Source organism: Pistacia vera, unplaced genomic scaffold (genome assembly GCF_008641045.1).
Source record: "Pistacia vera cultivar Batoury unplaced genomic scaffold, PisVer_v2 Contig738, whole genome shotgun sequence".
Lineage (NCBI taxonomy): Eukaryota > Viridiplantae > Streptophyta > Magnoliopsida > Sapindales > Anacardiaceae > Pistacia > Pistacia vera.
In genome coordinates, this window is record NW_022196599.1 from 542,432 (window position 1) to 553,583 (window position 11,152).

The 11,152-nt window shown below is 36.1% G+C and overlaps 1 pseudogene; it reads left to right on the forward strand.

Moving 5' to 3' along the window:
- Window positions 1-254: 254 nt before the first annotated feature.
- LOC116115391 lies at window positions 255-4,848 on the forward strand (annotated as a pseudogene).
- The last annotated feature ends 6,304 nt before the right edge of the window (window positions 4,849-11,152 follow it).

Consider the following 11,152-nt stretch of genomic DNA (forward strand, 5'->3'; position numbering starts at 1 on the left):
TTATACGTTTCTTTTTCTGCGGAATGATTGAAGTTAAAGCATGGCTAGATTTGAGATCTTATTTTTAATCGGTGCTTCCACAAATAAGTAACTAAAAGTTTGACATATGGATCTTTGTAGCTCCTCGAGAATGTTAAGGTCAACAGTATTTCGTTTTGCTGATATTGCTATGTTTCGCAACAACTATCTTTGTTGTTTTCGAATACTTATATTACATTGAGAAGACTGGGGATAGTGGGATTTAAAGTGTTAACATGTTGCAAATACCATTGCAGGTGTTGCTCCTGTACCCCTGCAAGATTCCTTCTTTATTCGGAAATAGTGTTTACCGATATTAATTTGGGAAGTTGGGGTTTTGGATGCAAAACTTATATGTAAAATTGGTTTGTTTCAGAATTTCTACAGACAACGCCTATGGTATGGGAGTTCATATCTCAATGCTTGGCAAATGGAGCATGATATTGAGTCGAAACCGAGAACCTTTATGCACAGCATGGAAAAAATAATGCTGCATTTTGGCTGTCAGATCTAAAATGAAACATTTGCTGTTCTCTGGAGAGGGGTTAATGTTTCTGTGAATTTTGGTATCGGAATGCGAAAATTAAATTTTTATTTGTCTTATCAACGAGTGGAATACGGGCTTGAGCTCGCTTATGAAAATATTTGGCAGATAGAACTCCATCGTCCATGCCATCAAAGAGCAAAGTATCTTCTGATTCAGGTTGCTTTTCTAATTTTGATCATTGACGATAATTCATTGGTACTTTATATTCTTTTATTTTTCATGCAGCAAAATGCAGCTTCATTGCTTGTATTGAAGAAGAATGAAAGTTCTTTTATATGAATGTAGACATTCTGTTGATTTCTATTTTCTAATTTGCAAGCAATTGGTGATAGTCATCTACATTTTCTTTTTCTTATTGAATAGAAGTTCTTTTATATGAACTGTCTCAATGCTTTTTTGACATTTGTATTTCAATACTTCTGGCTATGGTACTGCACTTTTTAAATAAAATTCTTACTAGTCTTCTGATTTTTAAGAAAGAAACACGCTTTCCTGATGATGAATTTGAAGACCCTTTATTTAACTCCTTTGAGGATGACCCTGATGATAAATGGGTCAGGGCAACAGATTTCACCCCCTCAAGCTGTATTGGGCAGTCTACTGGATTATGTTTAGAGCTTCCTTATTGCCTTGAACTTCCAAACTTTAAGGAAAACTTTGGTTACTATAAAGAAAGTGATGGCAGGTTTGATTTGGAAATAGGTTCTGCGTATTCTTGCAATCGGAGTTTGGTTCCAATTGTTGGTCCTCCCTTTGGAATTTACTTGCCATATGAGATCTTGTTTAAGATCAATTTGTTGGTTCAAAATGGGTGTCTTGCCGGGCTAGCACTGGATTCTGATTTTTATCGGTTGGTTGATCCAAGTAGAATCAACAAGGTCTGTATAGAACATGCTCTTGATAAACTTTATCAAATAAAAGAATGTTGCTATGAACCTTCAAGGTGGCTCATTGAACAGTACCAAAAATACCTCACAACCAGGAATAGGCCAAGATCACCTGCTATAACTTTGGATGGCAGTTTGGTATATGTACACAGAATCCCAGTAACACCTTGTAAAGTTTATTTTTGTGGTCCAGAGGTTAATGTCTTGAATCGTGTACTTCGTCACTACAGAGATTATATTGACAATTTTCTTCGTATTTCTTTCATTGATGAGGATTTAGATAAAATCCATTCAATAGCTGTAGCTCCACGTTCATCTTCTGCAAATGAGCATAGGAGAACTGGACTTTACACAAGGATCCTTCCAACCCGACAAAATGGTGTAGTTATTGGTGATAAGAAATTTGAATTTCTTGCTTTTTCATCTAGTCAATTGCGAGAAAACTCTGCTTGGATGTTTGCTTCACAGATGGGGTCACTGCTGCACATATAAGGGAGTGGATGGGAAATTTTCGTCAAATAAGGAATGTGGCGAAGTATGCTGCCAGACTTGGTCAATCCTTTGGTTCATCAACTGAAACTCTTAGTGTTCGTGAGGATGAATATGAGGTCATTCCTGATGTAGAGGTTACAACAGGTGGAACTGAATATGTATTTTCCGATGGTATTGGGAAAATTTCTGTTGAGTTTGCAAGGAGAGTGGCCCACAAATGTGGTATTAAAGATCGTCCTCCATCTGCCTTTCAGATTCGATTTGGTGGACACAAAGGCGTGGTGGCCGTTGACCCAACTTCAACAAAAAAAATATCAATGAGGAGAAGTATGCGCAAGTATCAATCAGACATCATGAAACTGGATGTTTTGGCATGGAGCAAATATCAGCCTTGTTTTCTGAATCGTCAGCTGATTACTCTTTTCTCTACCCTTGGTGTTCATGATAAAGTTTTTGAGAAGAAACAAAGAGAAGCTGTAGATCAACTGAATGCTATCTTAACAGATCCGCTACGAGCACAGGAGGCTTTTGAGTTGATGTCGCCTGGAGAAAATACTAACATTCTCAAGGAAATGTTCTTGTGCGGTTATAAGCCAGATGCTGAACCCTTCCTTTCTATGATGCTACAAACATTCCGGGCATCAAAGTTGCTGGAGTTGCGGACTAAAACAAGGATATTTGTTCAAAATGGAAGATCTATGATGGATCTATGATGGGATGTCTGGACGAAACCCGAACCTTAGATTATGGGCAGGTGTTTGTGCAATTCTCTAAAGCTGCTTCTCAGCAGCGTTATTTTATTGAGGGAGAGGTCGTTGTTGCAAAAAACCCTTGCTTGCACCCAGGCGATGTTCGTGTTTTAAGGGCGGTGAATGTGCCAGCTTTGTATCATATGGTGGATTGTGTTGTATTCCCACAGAAAGGAATGAGGTATAACTTTCAACTTCATGGTTTAGAGTGTTGCGGTGTGTACTGGAATTTATTTCAAATAATTATATAGATATCCTTGTTATACAACTGGTGTATCCTTATCATATGCCCATTGTCAACTAAACAAAAATGAAAGCATCTTCAGTCAACCTTGTGAATGACTTTACTTAACATGTTTATAATAGATTAAACTTTGAAACTGCTGGCATCCCTTCTGATTGTATCAGTCTGTCAAGTCTTACAAGCTATGCCATGTGGAATTTGGCACACACTTGAATCAATTTTTGTACTTTTTTATTTCTGCTCTTTTACGTTTTTGCTTTCCTGGGTTATGAATATGTGACACTGAGTCCACCTAATTTAATGCAAGAAAAATTATAGTCAATAACCACAAATGCCTTTATTTGGGAAACTTAGGATTTACTTTTATTGTAACGTTCAAATTTGGCACGATTTATTTTTCTGAATGGTAATACTATGTCTTTCTGCTGTTTATTAATAAGAGATTAACGAGACAAATTAATGAACTGCTAGAAATTTTGCATTTGACTGACATTCAAAACTGATTTATATTCCTAGACCTCACACGAATAAATGTTCGGGAAGTGATTTGGATGGAGATATCTACTTTGTCTGTTAGGATCCTGAATTGATTCCGCCACAGCAAATCTCACCGATGGATTATACCCCAGAACCAAGTATTCAGTTAGATCATGATGTTACAATCGAGTTGTTATTCTTTTAGACCCTGAAGTATTCAAAAAATTTGTGATTTTCTTTTATCCAATTTGCATATGACCAAAGTCATGATTCTTCTAGCTTTCATTGCCTCATGCTATGTGCAGTATACTGCCAAAAAGACATCTGACATTTGGAAATCCTTCAAAGCAAATGATGACTGGGCTGCATTCATACATTCATCTAATTTTTTCCTTTACTCTTCTTTCTTCTGCCGCACAAGTACACAACTGCACACAATGTTTTTATTCAGTGATTTGCATATAAGGGTGTTAATTTCTGCCGTGCAGGAAGTTCAGGAGTATTTCACCAACTACATAGTGAATGACAGTTTGGGAATTATTGCGAACGTTCACACTGCTTTTGCAGATAAGGAGCCTGACAAAGCAATGAGCAACCCATGCATAGAACTAGCGAAAAAATTCTCGATTGCGGTTGACTTTCCAAAAACTGGTGTTCCTGCTGAAATACCACCTCATTTACATGTCAAAGAATATCCTGATTTCATGGAAAAACTAGAAAAACCCACCTACGAGTCACGCAATGTGATTGGAAAGCTTTTCCGAGAGGTGAGGGACATAGCACCAGATACAAGCCTTATTAAGTCGTTCACTGAGGAAGTAGCGAGAAGGTCTTATGACCGTGACATGGAAGTTGATGGATTTGAGGATCACATTGAAGATGCTTTCTATTACAAAAGAAATTATGACTACAAACTAGGGAATTTGATGGATTACTATGGCATCAGAACTGAAGCGGAAATACTCAGTGGTGGTGTCCTGAAAATGTCCAAATCTTTCACAGAGAAGAGATGCATAAGCAATTGGTATGGCAGTCAGCGCCTTGAGGAAAGAAGCTAGAGCCTGGTTCAATGAGAAGGGAAGTGGGTCTGATTTTGAAGATGATGTGTATGCAAAAGCATCGGCTTGGTACCGTGTCACATATCATCCTAACTATTGGGGCAGCTATAATGTAGGCCTGAATCGGCAACATTTTCTTAGCTTTGCGTGGTGTGTTTATGACAAGCTGATAGAGATCAAGAGGGACAAAACAAGTCTGAGAAATGCTCTAAGCCTCTCATCTCTTCAACACTCGCTTAGTCATGGATTGCCTTTGCATTTAGAAATTATGCTTGTGTTGTTTTCTTTTACAATGCTTATAAATATGCGTGGTATCTTGTATATATTTGTGGGAACAGTCGGACTAACAACTGTACTTCTGTATTATAAAGTATAAATGTATCATAATCAAAATTGAAACTGAACTGGATTGCTGTAAAAAGTACATGATTTCATCCTTCTAAGTTCATGGCTCCTTGTTCTCATATGATTGTTTTGTGTTTGTTGAGACTAAAATATACTATCAGGTAAAAAAGGCAAGTGGATTCTAGAAATTGGTCAGTTACATTTTGTAGTTTCAGGACAATTGTTAAGGTGTGTAGTCAATAGAAGTGGATTTGAGTTAATTAACAAACGTTTCTTTCTGTCAATAAATGGCTGCATTCCCTCAAGCCTCAAGGCTGTAAGAGCTACCATAATATGGCAAGTTGAAGGACTCCAGTTGATCTTTCTGTCAAAAAGGATTTGCAGGGCTTAGCATGAAACTAATAAATGCAAAAATGTTAATGTCTATGAAAACTTCTTGTCTTACCAAATTGACTGGAATAAGCCTTGACTTGGGATATAACCCTTTGTCGAAATTAGAACCTGGAATACCAGCAGCAGAGTGTTGCATTTCTTGGGGAAGAGATTGAAAGAAGGTATTGAAATCGTTATAGATAACTTTTGAATTCAGGCATTTGAGAAGTTGGGCTTTGATGGCTTCTAAATATTAAATTTTGCATCGCAATCCAAGTATTTGGGTTTGGGCCAATTGAACACCTTTCTAATTTGCGAAGACAAAGGGGAATTGATTTTAAGCTCCTATCAAATTGATCAATATCCTCCACTTTTAAATGCTTTTTTATTTTAATAATTTTAACCTTAATAAAATTAATTAAAAAATGAAATAATTGTCATAATTATGAGCAAAGGAAACTTAAGGAGATAATTTAGTGAATTCAGTTGCTACTGAATTGATTATAACTGAATCAACATTGCATATTTATACAAAAATTAAGCTATATAATAAGAAAACATAATATTATAATAATATCCAAAATCTTTTAAAATAAGGAAACATAATATTGTAATAATATCTAAAATCTCTTAGAATAAGGAAACATAATATTTAAATAATATATAAAATCTCCTAGATAAGGAAACATAATTTTGTTTCAGAATTAAGGAAACATAATTTTGTTTCAGAATTAAGGAAACATAATATTTAAATAATATCTAAAATCTCCTAGATAAGGAAACATAATTTTGTTTCAGAATTAAGGAAACATATTATTCGCATTCCCTTTTGCACTTTAACATTCTCCCTCAAGCTTGTGGTTTATCGTAAAAGATGCAAATTTTGGTGATTATGTCAAAGTTTGAGCTTTGGTTGTTTGTCATTGGAAAATCTAACTGAGTATCTGTTTAAATTGCAAGGATGAAAAGAGAGGCTAACTGGTGGAAGCTGATTCAACTTGGAAGCTCTGATACTATGTCTATGTCGAAATTATGAGCAAAGAAGACTTAAGGAGATAATTTAATGAATTAAATTGTTGTTGAATTGATTATAATTAAATCAACATTGCCTATTTATACAAAAAATAAGCTATATAATAAGAAAACATAATAGTGTAATAATATCTAAAATCGCTTAGAATAAGGAAATATAATATTGTAATAATATCTAAAATCTCCTAGAATAAGGAAACATCATATTGTTTCACAATTAAGGAAACATATTATTTGTATTCTATTTTGCACTTCAACAATAATAATTTGCAAAATGTAATCATACTCTATTTTAATTTTATTTTAATTCTTAATCATAAACCCTAACTTTAAATCTTTTATATCATTGAAACATTTTTTTCTATTTCAATTTTTTTTTTTTTTTTTTTTTTTTTTTTTTTTTTTTTTTGCTTGATAAAAATATATTACTAAAGTTATAAAGAAAATAATCACATAACAAGATAAATATGAATTTGAAGAAGAAAAAGTAAATTTCGAATTTGAAAATAGGAAAAAAAATGTTATAAAAAAAAACACCTAATGAAGAAATTGGAGAAAAATGGTATGAACAAAAACCCTAATTAAGTTTGAAATTGGGGAGAAGTGGTGTAACAAAAACCCTTATTACATTGAAATTGAGGAAAATTAGCACAAATAAAAACCCTAGTTAAATATTGATATTTTCGGTATTAAATGGGATTTGAATAGAATTTATTTTAAATATGGTAAAAATGTTTTTATGGGGTCATTTCCCCAAGATAAATGTTCCTCTTTTACAAGCTCCATAAAAGCAATTTATTACTGGGTTTTCACTACAAACAAAATCAACATTTATGTTATACATCAAATAAATGTTTACACACCAATAGCAATGAGCATTCTCACATGGGGAGGGCTGCCCTCAATCCATTCCATTCCTCAATTAATAGGATGTGGTTATATTAATTTTTATTTAGTTTTTTTTTCTAATAAAATGATATAATATTTTAGTCATTTTTATTCAATAAATATTAATACTATTTATAATTATTTTTATTTTAACTTAGTTAGTATTATATTATTACGTATAATAATAAATTAATTGTATATCATAAATAAATAAATTTTATATTTAATTTTATAATGAGAATAGCAGGTTAATTGGGACCGGAGAATACTAAAATCATCCCTGCCCAAATAGATGCAATTGTCCATGGCTACCCGAAGCAGTGGAATCTTTTGCCCTCACTATCATTCTCCAACACCTTAAACATCCTTTAGTGTCACTTTTCAGTCAATTTACAAGGTGTTGTGTGTGATTTTTCCACCAACCTCGGGCTACCGCGAGGATGTAGCTCGATCCATAATTAGCTCGACTGCGACGATTGTCTGACCCAGCATAAGCTCATCGACATATAGCTCGACCCAGTACAAGCTAGTCACGAACAACTCGAATGGTCATTCAATCAATTCCCAAATAATTTCAGAACCTAGATATTGTGGAAATGACTAGATCAACAACAATCTCTTCACAATCATAGCGCCCAATCGCGAGAATATCGAAGCTACAGTTCAAATCAATTGTAATCCTTTTATTTTCGCTTTTTCCTTTGTACAAACCTTGTATATAAACCCCTTCGAATGATAAAAAAAGGTAACAAAACTTCGATAGAATTCTTATTGTAAGATCTCACAACAAATACAAGAACAGTGGATGTAGGCTCAAGAGTTTATCTCGCTGAACCAATTTAAAAATCTCTCTGCCATTTGTTTTATTGCATTTATAATTCATCCATCACTGATTATCCATAATCATGCACACATCAGTTTCGATCCTGCCAAGGTTGATCAGATCACTCTAGTTGGTACAGATTTTTGTATCAACATTTTGGCGCTAGAAGGAAGGGCCTCTACCAACATCTCAGGAATTCCAGTGAATAGTCACAACAACCTACCCAATCCAGGCCCACAATGGTGCACACCAGATCAAAGACCACTACCAAGAACCTTGAAAATGTTGAAGCCACCCACCAAGAGGTGCAACAGGATGTCGTTGGACGTCGACCACATGTGCCGCCAACTCAACACGTCACGAATAACTAGGGGGCAGGGATGTTAAACCTCGAGAACGGCCAACTGGTGGAGATGATCAGAACAATGGTTGCACAGGTAGTGCAACAAAACGTGGTTGAGTTGAGAAACCAGCAACCAACTGCCCAAAACTTCAACCAGCCATGCTTCACCAACGCCACCCCAATAGGTATGAATTATGCAGGTAGACGGTCTATTTCATCGGCGCCAAGAGGTGACCAATGCCCCTGACATCACAAACCGCACTCTACTTACGAGTGTGAGTCCTGCAGGTAAACTAACCTTGGAAGGCGACCAAGGAAGCAACCATTAGGAGAAAACGAAGGTAACGGACACCTTTGAGAGGTTCAACGATATCCCCAGCATCAGCATGCCAGTATTAACCCATGCCCAAGACAAAATCGATCTTCACAAGCTCACAAGACGAGCACATGCGTCAGTCTAGCAACGACTAACATTCTCGTTATAACCGACGTCGCGAGCAATGCACTGACAAGCATGACAGCACTTATCAGCTTAGCCATCATGACTCGACCTCGCGCATCAACGCGCATACTGGAGGGACTTCATAAGTAATAGACTTACAAACTCATTTGCTCGAAGTGAGGTTGAACAAAGCCAACCAAGGCAACCATGATGAAGACTTAGATCGCGTGTAGAAAATGCTCGACGATCTAAAAGCCCACCAGAATGGCACGGCGAAGGAAATAGTAAGTTCCCACTTCCACAAGGGTTTAGGGCACCAGGGAGCAAGTTCAACGGGAGAGTGGACCCCAGAGACCACCTCTACAATTTCAATGACCTGATGGAGCTACACCAGTTCTGTGACTTAGCCAAATGTCAATGCTTGATAGTCAGTCACATTAGTAGGGGATGCTAAGAAATGGTGTAAAACCCCATTCCTGATTTTAGTTAGATCATGAATTGTATTTAAGTTAATTAATTCTTTTTTTTTAATTTGATTTTTGGTATTGTGGTAAGATAGGGGTATTTCTGTCAGTTTTTAAAGCTGTGTTAAGGGGGTGAAATCGAAGAAATAAATCCTGATGGGTTTGCATGTATCAAGAGGGAAAAATTTGGACATTTTTGCTAGGGAAAGCTTATGTGGCGGGGTTAAACTGGAAATTAGAGAAAATGGGGGGCAGAAATAATTTTAGAAAAACTGTTTTTATTTAAAGGAAGGAACTGGGCAGTTCGCCCAAAGGAAGAAGGAGAAAACGAGAGCAGAAGAAAGAAGAGAAAGAAAGAAGAGAGGAGAGAAAGGAGAAAGAAAAGAAAAAAAAAAAGGGAGAGAAGAGAAGAAAGAGTGGTTTGGCCGAGAGATAGAGTGAGAGAAGAAGAGAAGAACAAAGAGAAAGGGAGAGTATATTAGTTTTAAGTCTGTGAACAGTGCATCATCAAATCGTGATCTGGAGCTCATTCGCCGTCCGATCGTGCTGATTTTCGGATATGTTGTTCATGAAACACAGCTCTACATTCTGAACGGTGGAGATCGAAATCTAAGCACTGTAATAGGCAGCCAATTATAGGATAGAAGAGTGAGTGGTTTAACCAAAAAGTGTTTTTAAAAAAAAAACTTAATTCCGGTTTGCATGTCAAGTTATCTATTTCTATTATAATGTTTTGGGTGCAAAATCTTGAGTTAAGTGTTTTATTTGCTAAAACTTATCTTGCATGTTTCGGCTGAGCAAATTTTTGGGTGATAATGAATTAGATCTTGTTCCAAAGTAATATGTTTCATGCTGCATGTTGATTAAGATTATCCATATAGCCATTGTATGTTCCGCTGTACAATATTTGAGTGAGACAACACTAGATTTAGTCAAATGAGGAACCTTCCATGTTGCATGCTTTATATATATATATGGGAACTTGCTGCATTGTGCCTAAAGTGCCATAAAATTTGAAGTGAATAATGGTGATTTAACATGGGTTGTGTGGCTCGGCTGTCTTTTTATTTTGGGTAAATTATCACATGTATTGGGCTGGACAGTATGCGGGAATTGTGCTTGGATTGTGTTTTAATTGAAATGTTTTCTGGGTAATACATTGCATGCTCTTAGTTGGAATACCTTTGGATAATTGATTGAATGGTGTTTTAAAATGCTGGGAGTTGAGGGATTTTTGGCTGTTAAAATGTTAAGGAAAAGACTCAGATTTGTGAGGTTAGTAATAATTTTCAATCTGGGTTAAACCGTCAGTTTCTGAAACATGTTTAGAAAATTGCAGTTTCACCCCTATATGTGACTTTTGAATATTATGTCATATATGTATGATTTATAAGCATATACGAAATCTACTCTTGACTTGCATGTTACTTGAGATTATGCATGAGATTGTTGTGGTGCTAAAACCACCCTACGAAGTACCCATCCCCCAGAGATACAGATTTTTGGCTCTGCCCGAGTGATGCAGGATTCCGCCGGGTATGACAGTTTCAGATTTTGGCTCTGCGCATGCGTATGACAGATTTTATTGGCTCTGCCTGGGCGTTGAGTGGTCCGCCAGGTATGACAGTTTTTGAGGCTCTGCCCGCGCGATGATAGACCTTGCCGGGTATGACAGGTACGTCCCTCGCTCTGCCTGCGTGTGGGACGCCCACCAGGTATGACAGATTTCCCCCAGGGTACTAGTTGTGGTGAGAGTTTTAATAATAAATGTTGAGGTTTTATACAGAATCCGATACAGTTAAAGGAAGTAAGTCAGAGTACAGTTTACTGAGTGCAGGATGATTAGAAATAAATTATATATTGTATGCGAGAACGGGGTGGTTGTTCTATTGCATATTCATAAAGTTACATTGTTGCCATGATTTGCTTGAAAATTGTTGTATGTTAGCATTATTCTTTTTTTTAAAACTT